The sequence below is a fragment of the Scyliorhinus torazame genome, chromosome 2 (genome assembly GCF_047496885.1).
Source record: "Scyliorhinus torazame isolate Kashiwa2021f chromosome 2, sScyTor2.1, whole genome shotgun sequence".
In the NCBI taxonomy this organism is placed as follows: domain Eukaryota; kingdom Metazoa; phylum Chordata; class Chondrichthyes; order Carcharhiniformes; family Scyliorhinidae; genus Scyliorhinus; species Scyliorhinus torazame.
In genome coordinates, this window is record NC_092708.1 from 27,478,292 (window position 1) to 27,497,979 (window position 19,688).

A 19,688-nucleotide genomic window follows, 5' to 3' on the forward strand; every position below is an offset into this window, starting at 1 on the left:
GTTCCAGTCTCTCTGGGGTGGGACACATTCTCACTGGACTGTGTTGTTCCAGTCTCTCTGGGCTGGGACTCTCTGGATTGTGTTGTTCGAGTGTCTCTGGGGTGGGACACACTCTCACTGGATTGTGTTGTTCCAGTTTCTCTGGGGTGGGGCCCACATACACTGGATTGTGTTCTTCCAGCTTCTCTGCGGTGGGACACACTCTCACTGGACTGTGTTGTTCCAGTCTCTCTGGGCTGGGACTCTCGGGATTGTGTTGTTCGAGTCTCTCTGGGGTGGGACACACTCTCACTGGATTGTGTTGTTCCAGTCTCTCTGGGGTGTGAGACACTCACTGGATTGTGTTGTTCCCGTCTCTCTGGGGTGTGAGACACTCTCATTGGATTATGTTGTTCCAGTCTCTCTGGGGTGGGACACACTCTCACTGGATTGTGTTGTTCCAGTCTCTCTGGGGTGTGAGACACTCTCACTGGATTGTGTTGTTCCAGTCTCTCTGGGGTGTGAGACACTCTCACTGGATTGTGTTGTTCCAGTCTCTCTGGGGTGGGACACACTCTCACTGGATTGTGTTGTTCCCATCTCTCTGGGGTGGGACACATTCTAACTGGATTGTGTTATTCCAGTCTCTCTGGGGTGGGACACACTCTCACTGGATTGTGTTGTTCCAGTCTCTCTGGACTGGGACTCTCGGGATTGTGTTGTTCCAGTCTCTCTGGGGTGTGAGACACTCACTGGATTATGTTGTTCCCGTCTCTCTGGGGTGTGAGACACTCTCACTGGATCATGTTCTTCCCGTCTCTCTGGGGTGGGACACACTCTCATTGGATTATGTTGTTCCAGTCTCTCTGGGGTGGGACACACTCACAGACTGTGTTGTTCCAGTCTCGCTGGGGTGGGACACACACACTGGATTGTGTTGTTCGAGTCTCTCTGGGGTGGGACACACTCTCATTGGATTGTGTTGTTCCAGTCTCTCTGGAGTGGGACACACTCTCACTGGATTGTGTTGTTCCAGTCTCTCTGGGGTGGGACACACTCTCACTGGATTGTGTTGTTCCAGTCTCTCTGGGGTGTGAGACACTCTCTCTGGATTGTGTTGTTCCAGTCTCTCTGGGGTGGGACACATTCTCACTGGATTGTGTTGTTCGAGTCTCTCTGTGGTGGGACCCACAGTCACTGGATTGTGTTTTTCCAGTCTCTCTGGGGTGGGACACACTCTCACTGGATTGTGTTGTTCCAGTCTCTCTGGGGTGAGACATACTCTCACTGGACTGTGTTATTCCAGTCTCTCTGGGTTGGGACACACTCACTGGATTGTGTTGTTTCAGTCTCTCTGTGGTGGGACCCACATACACTGGATTGTGTTGTTCCAGCTTCTCTGCGGTGGGACACACTCTCACTGGACTGTGTTGTTCCAGTCTCTCTGGGCTGGGACACTCGGGATTGTGTTGTTCGAGTCTCTCTGGGGTGGGACACACTCTCACTGGATTGTGTTGTTCCAGTCTCTCTGGGGTGTGAGACACTCACTGGATTGTGTTGTTCCCGTCTCTCTGGGGTGTGAGACACTCTCATTGGATTATGTTGTTCCAGTCTCTCTGGGGTGGGACACACTCTCACTGGATTGTGTTGTTCCAGTCTCTCTGGGGTGTGAGACACTCTCACTGGATTGTGTTGTTCCAGTCTCTCTGGGGTGTGAGACACTCTCACTGGATTGTGTTGTTCCAGTCTCTCTGGGGTGGGACACACTCTCACTGGATTGTGTTGTTCCCATCTCTCTGGGGTGGGACACATTCTAACTGGATTGTGTTATTCCAGTCTCTCTGGGGTGGGACACACTCTCACTGGATTGTGTTGTTCCAGTCTCTCTGGACTGGGACTCTCGGGATTGTGTTGTTCCAGTCTCTCTGGGGTGTGAGACACTCACTGGATTATGTTGTTCCCGTCTCTCTGGGGTGTGAGACACTCTCACTGGATCATGTTCTTCCCGTCTCTCTGGGGTGGGACACACTCTCATTGGATTATGTTGTTCCAGTCTCTCTGGGGTGGGACACACTCACAGACTGTGTTGTTCCAGTCTCGCTGGGGTGGGACACACACACTGGATTGTGTTGTTCGAGTCTCTCTGGGGTGGGACACACTCTCATTGGATTGTGTTGTTCCAGTCTCTCTGGGGTGGGACACACTCTGACTGGATTGTGTTGTTCCAGTCTCTCTGGGGTGGGACACACTCTCACTGGATTGTGTTGTTCCAGTCTCTCTGGGGTGTGAGACACTCTCTCTGGATTGTGTTGTTCCAGTCTCTCTGGGGTGGGACACATTCTCACTGGATTGTGTTGTTCGAGTCTCTCTGTGGTGGGACCCACAGTCACTGGATTGTGTTTTTCCAGTCTCTCTGGGGTGGGACACACTCTCACTGGATTGTGTTGTTCCAGTCTCTCTGGGGTAGGATACACTCTCACTGGATTGTGTTGTTCCAGTCTCTCTGGGGTGAGACATACTCTCACTGGACTGTGTTATTCCAGTCCCTCTGGGGTGGGACACACTCACTGGATTGTGTTGTTCCAGTCTCTCTGGGGTGGGACCCACTCACTGATTGTGTTGTTCCAGTCTCTCTGGATGGGGTCACTCACTGGATGGGATTCTCACTCACTGGATGTCACTGACTTTCTGGGTGGGATTCTCACTCACTGAATGCCAGTGTCTCTCTGGGTGGGATTCTCACTCACTGGATGCCAGTATCTCTCTGGGGTGGGAATCACTCACTGGATGTCACTGACTTTCTGGGTGGGATTCTCACTCACTGGATGCCAGTGTCTCTCTGGGTGGGATTCTCACTCACTGGATGCCAGCATCTCTCTGGGGTGGGGTTCACACTCACTGGATGCCAATGTCTCTCTGGGGTGGGATTTACACTCACTGGATGTCAGTGTCTCTCTAGGTTGCGTTTCTCACTGGGGGACTCTCGCTGGATGCCAGTGTCTCTCTAGGGTGGGTTTCTCACTGAGGGACTCTCACTGGTTGGCAGTGTCTCTCTGGTGTGGGATTCACACTCACTGGATGTCAGTGTCTCTCTGGGTGGGACTCTCACTGGATGTCAGTGTGCCTCTGGGGTGGGACTCTTACTGGGGGACTCTCACTGGATGCCAGTGTCTCTCTGGGGTGGGATACTCACTGGGGTGCTCTCACTGGATGGCAGTGTCTCTCTGGGGTGGGATTCTCACTCACTGGATGTCAGTGTCTCTCTGGGTGGGACTCTCAATGGATGTCAGTGTCTCTCTGGAGTGAGATTCTCACTGGATGCTAGAGTCTCGCTGGAGTGGGATTCTCTCACTGGATGTCAGTGTCTCTCTGGGTGAGACTCTCACTGGGGGACTCTCACTGGATGCCTGTGTCTCTGGGTGGGAATTTCACTCATTGGTGCCAGTGTCTCTCTGGGTGGGATTCTCAATCACTGAATGCCAGTGTCTGTCTGGGTTGGGTCTCTCACTGGAAGATTCTCACTGGATGTCAGTGTCTCCCTGGGGTGGGATTCTCACTCACTGGATGGCAGTGTCTCTCTGGGGTGGGATTTTCACTCACTGGATGTCAGTGTCTCTCTGGTTGGGACTCCCACTGGGGGACTCTCGCTGGATGCCAGTGTCTTTCTGCGGTGGGATTCTCACTCACTGGATGCCAGTGTCTCTCTGGGTGCAACTCTCACTGGGGGACGCTCACTGGATGCCAGTGTCTCTCTGGAGTGGGATACTCACTGGGGGACTCTCGCTGGATGGCAGTGTCTCTCTGGGTGGGACTCTCACTGGATGGCAGTGTCTCGCTGGGGTGGGATTTTCACTCACTGGATGTCAGTGTCTCTCTGGTTGGGACTCTCACTGGGGGACTCTCACTGGATGCCAGTGTCTTTCTGCGGTGGGATTCTCACTCACTGGATGCCAGTGTCTCTCTGGGTGCAACTCTCACTGGGGGACTGTCACTGGATGCCAATGTCTCTCTGGAGTGTGATACTCACTGGGGGACTCTCGCTGGATGGCAGTGTCTCTCTGGGGTGGGATTTTCACTCACTGGATACCAGTGTCTGTCAGGGGTGGGTCTCTCACTGGAGGACTCTCACTGGATGTCAGTGTCTCCCTGGGGTGGGATTCTCACTCACTGGATCCCAGTGTCTCTCTGGGTGCAACTCTCACTGGGGGACTCTCACTGGATGCCAGTGTCTCTCTGGAGTGTGATACTCACTGGGGGACTCTCGCTGGATGGCAATGTCTCTCTGGGGTGGGATTTTCACTCACTGGATGTCAGTGTCTCTCTGGTTGGGACTCTCGCTGGATGCCAGTGTCTTTCTGCGGTGGGATTCTCACTCACTGGATGCCAGAGTCTATCTGGGGTGGGACTCTCACTGGATGCCTGTGTCTCTGCAGGGTGGGATTCTCACTGGGGGACTCTCACTGGATGTCAGTGTCTCTCTGGGGTGGGATTCTCACTCACTGGATGTCAGTGTCTCTCTGGGTGCAACTCTCACTGGGGGACTCTCATTGGATGCCAGTGTCTCTCTGGGGCGGGCTTCTCACTCACTCGATGCCAGAGTCTCTCTGGGGTGGGCTTCTCACTCACTGGATGCCAGAGTCTCTCTGGGGTGGGACTCTCACTGGAGGACTCTCACTGGATGCCAGTGTCTTTCCAGGGTGGGTTTCTCACTGGGGGACTATCACTGGTTGGCAGTGTCTCTCTGGGGTGGGATTCACACTCACTGGGTGCCAGTGTCTCTCTGGGTGGGACTCTCACTGGATGCCAGTGTCTCTCTGGGTGGGATTCACACTCACTGGGTGCCAGTGTCTCTCTGGGTGGGACTCTCACTGGGGGGCTTTCACTGGATGCCAGTGTCTTTGGGTGGGATTCTCACTCACTGGATGCCAGTGTCTCTCTGGGTGCAACTCTCACTGGGGGACTCTCATTGGATGCCAGTGTCGCTCTGGGGCGGGCTTCTCACTCACTGGATGCCAGTGTCTCTCTGGGGTGGGATTCTCACTCACTGGGTGCCAGTGTCTCTCTGGGTGGGACTCTCACTGGATGCCAGTGTCTTTGGGTGGGATTCTCACTCACTGGATGCCAGTATCTCTCTGGGTGCGACTCTCATTGGGAGACTCTCATTGGATGCCAGTATCCCTCTGGGGTGGGATTCTCACTGGGGGACTCTCTCTGGATGCCAGTGTCTCTCTGGGGTGGGATTCTCACTCTTTGGATGCCAGTGTCTCTCTGGGTGTGACTCTCACTGGGGGACTCTCATTGGATGCCAGTGTCCCTCTGGGGTGGGATTCTCACTGGGGGACTCTCACTGGATGCCAGTGTCTCTCTGGGGTGGGATTCTCACTCTCTGGATGCCAGAGTGTCTCTGGGGTTGGTCTCTCACTGGAGGACTCTCACTGGGTGCCAGTGTCTCTCTGGGTGCGACTCTCACTGGGGGACTCTCATTGGATGCCAGTGTCTCTCTGGGGTGGGATTCTCACTCACTGGATGCCTGAGTCTCTCTGGGGTGGGACTCTCACTGGAGGACTCTTGCTGGATGCCAGTGTCTCTCCAGGGTGGGTTTCGCACTGGGGGACTCTCACTGTTTGGCAGTGTCTCTCTGGGTTGGGATTCACACTCACTGGATGTCAGTGTCTCTCTGGGTGGGACTCTCACTGGGGGACTCTCACTGGATGCCTGTGTCTCTGGGTGGGAGCATCACTCACTGGATGCCAGTGTCTCTCTGGGTGTGACTCTCACTGGATGCCTGTGTCTCTCTGGAGTGGGATTCTCACTCACTGGATGTCAGTGTCTCTCTGGGTGGGACTCTCACTGGGGGACTCTCACTGGATGCCTGTGTCTCTGGGTGGGGTTCTCACTCACTGGATGTCAGTGTCCCTCTGGATGGAACTCTCACTCACTCCGCAGCACAGTCGCATGGTGGTTAGCACAATTGCTTCACAGCTCCAGGGTCCCAAGTTCGATTCCCGCTTGGGTCACTGTCTGTGTGGAGTCTGCACGTTCTCCCCGTGTGCGTGGGTTTCCTCCGGGTGCTCCGGTTTTCTCCCACAGTCCAAAGATGTGCAGGTTAGGTGGATTGGCCTTTGGCCATGCTAAATTGCCCTTCGTGACCAAAATTGCCCTTAGTGTTGGGTGGGGTTACTGGGTTATGTGGATAGGGTGGAGATGTGCGGTTCGGTAAGGTGCTCTTTCAGAGTGCCGGTGCAGACTCAATGGGCCGAATGGCCTCCTTCTGCACTGTAAGTTCTATGATAAAGTATCTATGATGGATGCCAGTGTCTCTCTGGGTGGGACTCTCACTGGATGCCAGTGTCTCTCTGGGTGGGACTCTCACTCACTGGATGCCAGTGTCTCTCTTGGTGGGACTCTCACCCCTGGATGCCAGTGTCTCTCAGGGTGGGACTCTCACCCACTGGATGCCAGTGTCACGCTGGGTGGGACTCTCACTGGGTGCCAGTGTCTCCAGGGGTGGGACTCTCACCCACTGGATGCCAGTGTCTCTCTGGGTGTGACTCTCACTGGGGGACTCTCATTGGATGCCAATGTCCCTCTGGGTGGGATTCTTACTGGAGGACTCTCACTGGATGCCAGTGTCTCTCTGGGGTGGGATTCTCACTCTCTGGATGCCAGTCTCTCTGGGGTTGGTCTCTCACTGGAGGACTCTCACTGGGTGCCAGTGTCTCTCTGGGTGCGACTCTCACTGGGGGACTCTCACTGGATGCCAGTGTCTCTCTGGGTGGGATTCACACTCACTGGGTGCCAGTGTCTCTCTGGGTGGGACTCTCACTGGGGGGCTTTCACTGGATGCCAGTGTCTTTGGGTGGGATTCTCACTCACTGGATGCCAGTGTCTCTCTGGGTGCAACTCTCACTGGGGGACTCTCATTGGATGCCAGTGTCTCTCTGGGGTGGGCTTCTCACTCACTGGATGCCAGAGTCTATCTGGGGTGGGACTCTCACTGGAGGACTCTCACTGGATGCCAGTGTCTTTCCAGGGTGGATTTCTCACTGGGGGACTCTCACTGGTTGGCAGTGTCTCTCTGGGGTGGGATTCACACTCACTGGGTGCCAGTGTCTCTCTGGGTGGGACTCTCACTGGATGGCAGTATCTTTGGGTGGGATTCTCACTCACTGGATGCCAGTGTCTCTCTGGGTGCGACTCTCACTGGGGGACTCTCATTGGATGCCAGTGTCTCTCTGGGGTGGGATTATCACTGGGGGACTCTCTCTGGATGCCAGTGTCTCTCTGGGTGCGACTCTCACTGGGGGACTCTCAACGGATGCCAGTGTCTCTCTGGGGTGGGATTCTCACTCACTGGATGCCTGAGTCTCTCTGGGGTGGGATTCTCACTCACTGGATGCCTGAGTCTCTCTGGGGTGGGACTCTCACTGGAGGACTCTCGCTGGATGCCAGTGTCTCTCCAGGGTGGGTTTCTCACTGGGGGACTCTCACTGTTGGCAGTGTCTTTGGGTGGGATTCTCACTCACTGGATGCCAGTGTCTCTCTGGGTGCGACTCTCACTTGGGGACTCACATTGGATGCTAGTGTCCCTCCGGGGTGGGATTCTCACTCAGGGACTCTCTCTGGATGCCAGTGTCTCTCTGGGGTTGGATTCCCACTCTTTGGATGCCAGTGTCTCTCTGGGTCCGACTCTCACTGGGGGACTCTCATTGGATGCGTGTCCCTCTGGGGTCGGATTCTCACTGGGGCACTCTCTCTGGATGCCAGTGTCTCTCTGGGGTGGGATTCTCACTCACTGGATGCCAGTGTCTCTCTGGGTGTGACTCTCACTGGGGGACTCTCATTGGATGCCAATGTCCCTCTGGGGTGGGATTCTCACTGGGGGACTCTCACTGGATGCCAGTGTCTCTCTGGGGTGGGATTCTCACTCTCTAGATGCCAGAGTCTCTCTGGGGTTGGTCTCTCACTGGAGGACTCTCACTGGGTGCCAGTGTCCATCTGGGTGCGACTCTCACTGGGGGACTCTCATTGGATGCCAATGTCTCTCTGGGGTGGGTTTATCACTGGGGGACTCTCATTGGATGCCAGTGTCTCTCTGGGTGCGACTCTCACTTGGGGACTCACATTGGATGCTAGTGTCCCTCCGGGGTGGGATTCTCACTGGGGGACTCTCTCTGGATGCCAGTGTCTCTCTGGGGTTGGATTCCCACTCTTTGGATGCCAGTGTCTCTCTGGGTCCGACTCTCACTGGGGGACTCTCATTGGATGCCAGTGTCCCTCTGGGGTCGGATTCTCACTGGGGCACTCTCTCTGGATGCCAGTGTCTCTCTGGGGTGGGATTCTCACTCACTGGATGCCAGTGTCTCTCTGGGTGGGACTCTCACTGGGGGACTCTCACTGGATGCCTGTGTCTCTGGGTGGGGTTCTCACTCACTGGATGTCAGTGTCCCTCTGGATGGAACTCTCACTCACTCCGCAGCACAGTCGCATGGTGGTTAGCACAATTGCTTCACAGCTCCAGGGTCCCAAGTTCGATTCCCGCTTGGGTCACTGTCTGTGTGGAGTCTGCACGTTCTCCCCGTGTGCGTGGGTTTCCTCCGGGTGCTCCGGTTTTCTCCCACAGTCCAAAGATGTGCAGGTTAGGTGGATTGGCCTTTGGCCATGCTAAATTGCCCTTCGTGACCAAAATTGCCCTTAGTGTTGGGTGGGGTTACTGGGTTATGTGGATAGGGTGGAGATGTGCGGTTCGGTAAGGTGCTCTTTCAGAGTGCCGGTGCAGACTCAATGGGCCGAATGGCCTCCTTCTGCACTGTAAGTTCTATGATAAAGTATCTATGATGGATGCCAGTGTCTCTCTGGGTGGGACTCTCACTGGATGCCAGTGTCTCTCTGGGTGGGACTCTCACTCACTGGATGCCAGTGTCTCTCTTGGTGGGACTCTCACCCCTGGATGCCAGTGTCTCTCAGGGTGGGACTCTCACCCACTGGATGCCAGTGTCACGCTGGGTGGGACTCTCACTGGGTGCCAGTGTCTCCAGGGGTGGGACTCTCACCCACTGGATGCCAGTGTCTCTCTGGGTGTGACTCTCACTGGGGGACTCTCATTGGATGCCAATGTCCCTCTGGGATGGGATTCTTACTGGAGGACTCTCACTGGATGCCAGTGTCTCTCTGGGGTGGGATTCTCACTCTCTGGATGCCAGTCTCTCTGGGGTTGGTCTCTCACTGGGGGACTCTCATTGGATGCCAATGTCCCTCTGGGGTGGGATTCTCACTGGGGGACTCTCACTGGATGCCAGTGTCTCTCTGGGGTGGGATTCTCACTCTCTAGATGCCAGAGTCTCTCTGGGGTTGGTCTCTCACTGGAGGACTCTCACTGGGTGCCAGTGTCTCTCTGGGTGCGACTCTCACTGGGGGACTCTCATTGGATGCCAATGTCTCTCTGGGGTGGGATTATCACTGGGGGACTCTCACTGGATGTCAGTGTCTCTCTGGGTGGGACTCTCACTGGGGGACTCTCACTGGATGCCTGTGTCTCTGGGTGGGGTTCTCACTCACTGGATGTCAGTGTCCCTCTGGATGGAACTCTCATTCACTCCGCAGCACAGTCGCATGGTGGTTAGCACAATTGCTTCACAGCTCCAGGGTCCCAAGTTCGATTCCCGCTTGGGTCACTGTCTGTGTGGAGTCTGCACGTTCTCCCCGTGTGCGTGGGTTTCCTCTGGGTGCTCCGGTTTTCTCCCACAGTCCAAAGATGTGCAGGTTAGGTGGATTGGCCTTTGGCCATGCTAAATTGCCCTTCGTGACCAAAATTGCCCTTAGTGTTGGGTGGGGTTACTGGGTTATGTAATGGACTCTCATTGGATGCCAGTGTCTCTCTGGGGTGGGATTATCACTGGGGGACTCTCTCTGGATGCCAGTGTCTCTCTGGGTGCGACTCTCACTGGGGGACTCTCATTGGATGCCAGTGTCTCTCTGGGGTGGGATTCTCACTCACTGGATGCCTGAGTCTCTCTGGGGTGGGACTCTCACTGGCGGACTCTCGCTGGATGCCAGTGTCTCTCCAGGGTGGGTTGCTCACTGGGGGACTCTCACTGGTTGACAGTGTCTTTGGGTGGGATTCTCACTCACTGGATGCCAGTGTCTCTCTGGGTGCGACTCTCACTGGGGGACTCTCATTGGATGCCAGTGTCCCTGTGGGGTGGGATTCTCACTGGGGGACTCTCTCTGGATGCCAGTGTCTCTCTGGGGTGGGATTCTCACTCTTTGGATGCCAGTGTCTCTCTGGGTGCGACTCTCACTGGGGGACTCTCATTGGATGCCAGTGTCCCTCTGGGGTGGGATTCTCACTGGGGGACACTCGCTGGATGCCAGTGTTTCTCTGGGGTGGGATTCACACTCACTGGGTGCTAGTGGCTCTCTGGGTGGGACTCTCACTGGATGCCTGTGTCTCTGCAGGGTGGGATTCTCACTGGGGGACTCTCACTGGATGTCAGTGTCTCTCTGGGGTGGGATTCTCACTCACTGGATGTCAGTGTCTCTCTGCGTGCAACTCTCAGTGGGGGACTCGCATTGGATGCCAGTGTCTCTCTGGGGCGGGCTTCTCACTCACTGGATGCCAGAGTCTCTCTGGGGTGGGCTTCTCACTCACTGGATGCCAGAGTCTCTCTGGGGTGGGACTCTCACTGGAGGACTCTCACGTGATGCCAGTGTCTTTCCAGGGTGGGTTTCTCACTGGGGGACTCTCACTGGTTGGCAGTGTCTCTCTGGTGTGGGATTCACACTCACTGGGTGCCAGTGTCTCTCTGGGTGGGACTCTCACTGGATGCCAGTGTCTCTCTGGGTGGGATTCACACTCACTGGGTGCCAGTGTCTCTCTGGGTGGGACTCTCACTGGGGGGCTTTCACTGGATGCCAGTGTCTTTGGGTGGGATTCTCACTCACTGGATGCCAGTGTCTCTCTGGGTGCAACTCTCACTGGGGGACTCTCATTGGATGCCAGTGTCTCTCTAGGGTGGGCTTCTCACTCACTGGATGCCAGAGTCTATCTGGGGTGGGACTCTCACTGGAGGACTCTCTCTGGATGCCAGTGTCTTTCCAGGGTGGATTTCTCACTGGGGGACTCTCACTGGTTGGCAGTGTCTCTCTGGGGTGGGATTCACACTCACTGGGTGCCAGTGTCTCTCTGGGTGGGACTCTCACTGGATGCCAGTATCTTTGGGTGGGATTCTCACTCACTGGATGCCAGTGTCTCTCTGGGTGCGACTCTCACTGGGGGACTCTCATTGGATGCCAGTGTCCCTCTGGGGTGGGATTCTCACTGGGGGACTCTCTCTGGATGCCAGTGTCTCTCTGGGGTGGGATTCTCACTCTTTGGATGCCAGTGTCTCTCTGGGTGCGACTCTCACTGGGGGACTCTCATTGGATGCCAGTGTCCCTCTGGGGTGGGATTCTCACTGGGGGACTCTCACTGGATGCCAGTGTCTCTCTGGGGTTGGTCTCTCACTGGAGGACTCTCACTGGGTGCCAGTGTCTCTCTGGGTGCGACTCTCACTGGGGGACTCTCATTGGATGCCAGTGTCTCTCTGGGGTGGGATTATCACTGGGGGACTCTCTCTGGATGCCAGTGTCTCTCTGGGTGCGACTCTCACTGGGGGACTCTCATTGGATGCCAGTGTCTCTCTGGGGTGGGATTCTCACTCACTGGATGCCTGAGTCTCTCTGGGGTGGGATTCTCACTCACTGGATGCCTGAGTCTCTCTGGGGTGGGACTCTCACTGGAGGACTCTCGCTGGATTCCAGTGTCCCTCTGGGGTGGGATTCTCACTGGGGGACTCTCTCTGGATGCCAGTGTCTCTCTGGGGTTGGATTCCCACTCTTTGGATGCCAGTGTCTCTCTGGGTCCGACTCTCACTGGGGGACTCTCATTGGATGCCAGTGTCCCTCTGGGGTCGGATTCTCACTGGGGCACTCTCTCTGGATGCCAGTGTCTCTCTGGGGTGGGATTCTCACTCACTGGATGCCAGTGTCTCTCTGGGTGTGACTCTCACTGGGGGACTCTCATTGGATGCCAATGTCCCTCTGGGGTGGGATTCTCACTGGGGGACTCTCACTGGATGCCAGTGTCTCTCTGGGGTGGGATTCTCACTCTCTAGATGCCAGAGTCTCTCTGGGGTTGGTCTCTCACTGGGTGCCAGTGTCTCTCTGGGTGCGACTCTCACTGGGGGACTCTCATTGGATCCCAATGTCTCTCTGGGGTGGGATTATCACTGGGGGACTCTCATTGGATGCCAGTGTCTCTCTGGGGTGGGATTCTCACTCACTGGATGCCTGAGTCTCTCTGGGGTGGGACTCTCACTGGAGGACTCTTGCTGGATGCCAGTGTCTCTCCAGGGTGGGTTTCGCACTGGGGGACTCTCACTGTTTGGCAGTGTCTCTCTGGGTTGGGATTCACACTCACTGGATGTCAGTGTCTCTGGGTGGGACTCTCACTGGGGGACTCTCACTGGATGCCTGTGTCTCTGGGTGGGAGCATCACTCACTGGATGCCAGTGTCTCTCTGGGTGCGACTCTCACTGGATGCCTGTGTCTCTCTGGAGTGGGATTCTCACTCACTGGATGTCAGTGTCTCTCTGGGTGGGACTCTCACTGGGGGACTCTCACTGGATGCCTGTGTCTCTGGGTGGGGTTCTCACTCACTGGATGTCAGTGTCCCTCTGGATGGAACTCTCACTCACTCCGCAGCACAGTCGCATGGTGGTTAGCACAATTGCTTCACAGCTCCAGGGTCCCAAGTTCGATTCCCGCTTGGGTCACTGTCTGTGTGGAGTCTGCACGTTCTCCCCGTGTGCGTGGGTTTCCTCCGGGTGCTCCGGTTTTCTCCCACAGTCCAAAGATGTGCAGGTTAGGTGGATTGGCCTTTGGCCATGCTAAATTGCCCTTCGTGACCAAAATTGCCCTTAGTGTTGGGTGGGGTTACTGGGTTATGTGGATAGGGTGGAGATGTGCGGTTCGGTAATGTGCTCTTTCAGAGTGCCGGTGCAGACTCAATGGGCCGAATGGCCTCCTTCTGCACTGTAAGTTCTATGATAAAGTATCTATGATGGATGCCAGTGTCTCTCTGGGTGGGACTCTCACTGGATGCCAGTGTCTCTCTGGGTGGGACTCTCACTCACTGGATGCCAGTGTCTCTCTTGGTGGGACTCTCACCCCTGGATGCCAGTGTCTCTCAGGGTGGGACTCTCACCCACTGGATGCCAGTGTCACGCTGGATGGGACTCTCACTGGGTGCCAGTGTCTCCAGGGGTGGGACTCTCACCCACTGGATGCCAGTGTCTCTCTGGGTGTGACTCTCACTGGGGGACTCTCATTGGATGCCAATGTCCCTCTGGGTGGGATTCTTACTGGAGGACTCTCACTGGATGCCAGTGTCTCTCTGGGGTGGGATTCTCACTCTCTGGATGCCAGTCTCTCTGGGGTTGGTCTCTCACTGGAGGACTCTCACTGGGTGCCAGTGTCTCTCTGGGTGCGACTCTCACTGGGGGACTCTCACTGGATGCCAGTGTCTCTCTGGGTGGGATTCACACTCACTGGGTGCCAGTGTCTCTCTGGGTGGGACTCTCACTGGGGGGCTTTCACTGGATGCCAGTGTCTTTGGGTGGGATTCTCACTCACTGGATGCCAGTGTCTCTCTGGGTGCAACTCTCACTGGGGGACTCTCATTGGATGCCAGTGTCTCTCTGGGGTGGGCTTCTCACTCACTGGATGCCAGAGTCTATCTGGGGTGGGACTCTCACTGGAGGACTCTCACTGGATGCCAGTGTCTTTCCAGGGTGGATTTCTCACTGGGGGACTCTCACTGGTTGGCAGTGTCTCTCTGGGGTGGGATTCACACTCACTGGGTGCCAGTGTCTCTCTGGGTGGGACTCTCACTGGATGCCAGTATCTTTGGGTGGGATTCTCACTCACTGGATGCCAGTGTCTCTCTGGGTGCGACTCTCACTGGGGGACTCTCATTGGATGCCAGTGTCCCTCTGGGGTGGGATTCTCACTGGGGGACTCTCTCTGGATGCCAGTGTCTCTCTGGGGTGGGATTCTCACTCTTTGGATGCCAGTGTCTCTCTGGGTGCGACTCTCACTGGGGGACTCTCATTGGATGCCAGTGTCCCTCTGGGGTGGGATTCTCACTGGGGGACTCTCACTGGATGCCAGTGTCTCTCTGGGGTTGGTCTCTCACTGGAGGACTCTCACTGGGTGCCAGTGTCTCTCTGGGTGCGACTCTCACTGGGGGACTCTCATTGGATGCCAGTGTCTCTCTGGGGTGGGATTATCACTGGGGGACTCTCTCTGGATGCCAGTGTCTCTCTGGGTGCGACTCTCACTGGGGGACTCTCAACGGATGCCAGTGTCTCTCTGGGGTGGGATTCTCACTCACTGGATGCCTGAGTCTCTCTGGGGTGGGATTCTCACTCACTGGATGCCTGAGTCTCTCTGGGGTGGGACTCTCACTGGAGGACTCTCGCTGGATGCCAGTGTCTCTCCAGGGTGGGTTTCTCACTGGGGGACTCTCACTGTTGGCAGTGTCTTTGGGTGGGATTCTCACTCACTGGATGCCAGTGTCTCTCTGGGTGCGACTCTCACTTGGGGACTCACATTGGATGCTAGTGTCCCTCCGGGGTGGGATTCTCACTCAGGGACTCTCTCTGGATGCCAGTGTCTCTCTGGGGTTGGATTCCCACTCTTTGGATGCCAGTGTCTCTCGGGGTCCGACTCTCACTGGGGGACTCTCATTGGATGCGTGTCCCTCTGGGGTCGGATTCTCACTGGGGCACTCTCTCTGGATGCCAGTGTCTCTCTGGGGTGGGATTCTCACTCACTGGATGCCAGTGTCTCTCTGGGTGTGACTCTCACTGGGGGACTCTCATTGGATGCCAATGTCCCTCTGGGGTGGGATTCTCACTGGGGGACTCTCACTGGATGCCAGTGTCTCTCTGGGGTGGGATTCTCACTCTCTAGATGCCAGAGTCTCTCTGGGGTTGGTCTCTCACTGGAGGACTCTCACTGGGTGCCAGTGTCTCTCTGGGTGCGACTCTCACTGGGGGACTCTCATTGGATGCCAATGTCTCTCTGGGGTGGGTTTATCACTGGGGGACTCTCATTGGATGCCAGTGTCTCTCTGGGTGCGACTCTCACTTGGGGACTCACATTGGATGCTAGTGTCCCTCCGGGGTGGGATTCTCACTGGGGGACTCTCTCTGGATGCCAGTGTCTCTCTGTGGTTGGATTCCCACTCTTTGGATGCCAGTGTCTCTCTGGGTCCGACTCTCACTGGGGGACTCTCATTGGATGCCAGTGTCCCTCTGGGGTCGGATTCTCACTGGGGCACTCTCTCTGGATGCCAGTGTCTCTCTGGGGTGGGATTCTCACTCACTGGATGCCAGTGTCTCTCTGGGTGGGACTCTCACTGGGGGACTCTCACTGGATGCCTGTGTCTCTGGGTGGGGTTCTCACTCACTGGATGTCAGTGTCCCTCTGGATGGAACTCTCACTCACTCCGCAGCACAGTCGCATGGTGGTTAGCACAATTGCTTCACAGCTCCAGGGTCCCAAGTTCGATTCCCGCTTGGGTCACTGTCTGTGTGGAGTCTGCACGTTCTCCCCGTGTGCGTGGGTTTCCTCCGGGTGCTCCGGTTTTCTCCCACAGTCCAAAGATGTGCAGGTTAGGTGGATTGGCCTTTGGCCATGCTAAATTGCCCTTCGTGACCAAAATTGCCCTTAGTGTTGGGTGGGGTTACTGGGTTATGTGGATAGGGTGGAGATGTGCGGTTCGGTAAGGTGCTCTTTCAGAGTGCCGGTGCAGACTCAATGGGCCGAATGGCCTCCTTCTGCACTGTAAGTTCTATGATAAAGTATCTATGATGGATGCCAGTGTCTCTCTGGGTGGGACTCTCACTGGATGCCAGTGTCTCTCTGGGTGGGACTCTCACTCACTGGATGCCAGTGTCTCTCTTGGTGGGACTCTCACCCCTGGATGCCAGTGTCTCTCAGGGTGGGACTCTCACCCACTGGATGCCAGTGTCACGCTGGGTGGGACTCTCACTGGGTGCCAGTGTCTCCAGGGGTGGGACTCTCACCCACTGGATGCCAGTGTCTCTCTGGGTGTGACTCTCACTGGGGGACTCTCATTGGATGCCAATGTCCCTCTGGGGTGGGATTCTTACTGGAGGACTCTCACTGGATGCCAGTGTCTCTCTGGGGTGGGATTCTCACTCTCTGGATGCCAGTCTCTCTGGGGTTGGTCTCTCACTGGGGGACTCTCATTGGATGCCAATGTCCCTCTGGGGTGGGATTCTCACTGGGGGACTCTCACTGGATGCCAGTGTCTCTCTGGGGTGGGATTCTCACTCTCTAGATGCCAGAGTCTCTCTGGGGTTGGTCTCTCACTGGAGGACTCTCACTGGGTGCCAGTGTCTCTCTGGGTGCGACTCTCACTGGGGGACTCTCATTGGATGCCAATGTCTCTCTGGGGTGGGATTATCACTGGGGGACTCTCACTGGATGTCAGTGTCTCTCTGGGTGGGACTCTCACTGGGGGACTCTCACTGGATGCCTGTGTCTCTGGGTGGGGTTCTCACTCACTGGATGTCAGTGTCCCTCTGGATGGAACTCTCATTCACTCCGCAGCACAGTCGCATGGTGGTTAGCACAATTGCTTCACAGCTCCAGGGTCCCAAGTTCGATTCCCGCTTGGGTCACTGTCTGTGTGGAGTCTGCACGTTCTCCCCGTGTGCGTGGGTTTCCTCTGGGTGCTCCGGTTTTCTCCCACAGTCCAAAGATGTGCAGGTTAGGTGGATTGGCCTTTGGCCATGCTAAATTGCCCTTCGTGACCAAAATTGCCCTTAGTGTTGGGTGGGGTTACTGGGTTATGTAATGGACTCTCATTGGATGCCAGTGTCTCTTTGGGGTGGGATTCTCACTCACTGGATGCCTGAGTCTCTCTGGGGTGGGACTCTCACTGGAGGACTCTCGCTGGATGCCAGTGTCTCTCCAGGGTGGGTTTCTCACTGGGGGACTCTCACTGGTTGGCAGTGTCTTTGGGTGGGATTCTCACTCACTGGATGCCAGTGTCTCTCTGGGTGCGACTCTCACTGGGGGACTCTCATCGGATGCCAGTGTCCCACTGGGGTGGGATTCTCACTGGGGGACTCTCTCTGGATGCCAGTGTCTCTCTGGGGTGGGATTCTCACTCTTTGGATGCCAGTGTCTCTCTGGGTGCGACTCTCACTGGGGGACTCTCATTGGATGCCAGTGTCCCTCTGGGGTGGGATTCTCACTGGGGGACTCTCTCTGGATGGCAGTCTCTCTCTGGGGTGGGATTCTCACTCACTGGATGCCAGTGTCTCTCTGGGTGTGACTCTCACTGGGGGACTCTCATTGGATGCCAATGTCCCTCTGGGGTGGGATTCTCACTGGGGGACTCTCACTGGATGCCAGTGTCTCTCTGGGGTGGGATTCTCACTCTCTGGATGCCAGAGTCTCTCTGGGGTTGGTCTCTCACTGGAGGACTCTCACTGGGTGCCAGTGTCTCTCTGGGTGTGACTCTCACTGGGGGACTCTCATTGGATTCCAGTGTCTCTCTGGGGTGGGATTATCACTGGGGGACTCTCTCTGGATGCCAGTGTCTCTCTGGGTGCGACTCTCACTGGGGGACTCTCATTGGATGCCAGTGTCTCTCTGGGGTGGGATTCTCACTCACTGGATGCCTGAGTCTCTCTGGGGTGAGACTCTCACTGGAGGACTCTCGCTGGATGCCAGTGTCTCTCCAGGGTGGGTTTCTCACTGGGGGACTCTCACTGGATGCCTGTGTCTCTGGGTGGGAGTATCACTCACTGGATGCCAGTGTCTCTCTGGGTGCGACTCTCACTGGGGGACTCTCACTGGATGCCTGTGCCTCTCTGGAGTGGGATTCTCACTCACTGGATATCAGTGTCTCTCTGGGTGGGACTCTCACTGGATGCCTGTGTCTCTGGGTGGGATTCTCACTCACTGGATGTCAGTGTCCCTCTGGATGGAACTCTCACTCACTCCGCAGCACAGTCGCATGGTGGTTAGCACAATTGCTTCACAACTCCAGGGTCCCAAGTTCGATTCCCGCTTGGGTCACTGTCTGTGTGGAGTCTGCGCGTTCTCCCCGTGTGTGCGTGGGTTTCCTCCGGGTGCTCCGGTTTTCTCCCACAGTCCAAAGATGTGCAGGTTAGGTGGATTGGCCTTTGGCCATGCTAAATTGCCCTTAGTGACCAAAATTGCCCTTAGTGTTGGGTGGGGTCACTGGGTTATGGGGCTAGGGTGGAGATGTGCGGTTCGGTAAGGTGCTCTTTCAGAGTGCCGGTGCAGACTCAATGGGCCGAATGGCCTACTTCTGCACTGTAAATTCTATGATAAAGTATCTATGATGGATGCCAGTGTCTCTCTGGGTGGGACTTTCACTGGATGCCAGTGTCTCTCTGGGTGGGACTCTCACTCACTGGATGCCAGTGTCTCTCTTGGTGGGTCTCTCACCCCTGGATGCCAGTGTCTCTCAGGGTGGGACTCTCACCCACTGGATGCCAGTGTCACGCTGGGTGGGACTCTCACTGGGTGCCAGTGTCTCCAGGGGTGGGACTCTCACCCACTGGATGCCAGTGTCACTCTGGGTGGGACTCTCACTGGATGCCAGTGTCTCTCTGGGGGAATTCTCACCCACTGGATGCCAGTGTCTCTCTGGGTGGGACTCTCACTGGATGCCAGTGTCTCTCTGGGGGAATTCTCACCCACTGGATGCCAGTGTCTCTCTGGGTGGGACTCTCGCTGGGTGCCAGTGTCTCTCTGGGGAAGCCTCACCCACTGGATGCCAGTGTCTCTCTGGATGGATTCTCACCCACTAGCTGCCAGTGTCACTCTGGGTAGGACTCTCACTGGTTGCCAGTGTCTCTCTGGGGGAAGCCTCACCCACTAGCTGCCAGTGTCTCTCTGGGGGAAGCCTCACCCACTGGATGCCAGTGTCTCTCTGGGGGAAGCCTCACCCACTAGCTGCCAGTGTCTCTCTGGGGGAAGCCTCACCCACTGGATGCCAGTGTCTCTCTGGGGGAAGCCTCACCCACTGGATGCCAGTGTCTCTCTGGGACTCTCACCTCGGCCTTTACCCGCTCTCAGCTTCTTACCCAGATGCTGCTCCAAGCGGCGGCTCTGCTGTCTCCCAGGCTCCAGGCCTCGGTCTTGCCCCAGGAACGGCCCCAACTTCCTCCCGGGGAGCTCAGGCCTGAAACCTCCCGCCTGATGTCAGGGGGCGGAGGCTGTGGCGGAGAGTCGGCCGGGCTACTTCGGGGGATGGCCGGCTTGCGGGAATCGAGATCTCCGACCTGTCACCCCCACCCCGCCCCCACGGCGGACTGGCAGTGGCGCGCAGGCGCAGGCATCCGGGCCGGACGCCGGCAGAACCAAGTGGATACGCCTGCGCACACCATCTTCGATGCCGCGCCCGGCCAACACGGACGCATGCGTACGTCGCATCCGTGTGTGTGATCACTGAACGCATACTCTACCCCCCCCCCCCCTCCCCGCCCCGGGTGGGACCGACAGGTGCGTGCGCACTGCTTTCTCCCCGCCGACCACTAGACGCATGCGTAAAGTACTGCTTCGAATATGACCACGGAACGCATGCGCAAATCGTC

At 56.5% G+C, this 19,688-nt stretch overlaps 1 protein-coding gene across 4 annotated transcripts in view; it reads right to left on the reverse strand.

The window, feature by feature from the left end:
- Positions 1-19,425, reverse strand: part of sec22a (SEC22 homolog A, vesicle trafficking protein) — a 103,234-nt gene extending 83,809 nt beyond the window's left edge. For 2 of the 4 annotated variants that reach the window (XM_072469875.1, XM_072469866.1), the window contains exon 1: positions 19,179-19,425. The gene's annotated coding sequence lies outside the window, so the exon portion shown is untranslated. Of the gene's footprint in view, positions 1-19,148 lie in introns of all 4 variants that reach the window. The other 2 variants (XM_072469848.1, XM_072469857.1) reach the window with 2 other exon arrangements.
- Between the last annotated feature and the right edge of the window lie 263 nt (positions 19,426-19,688).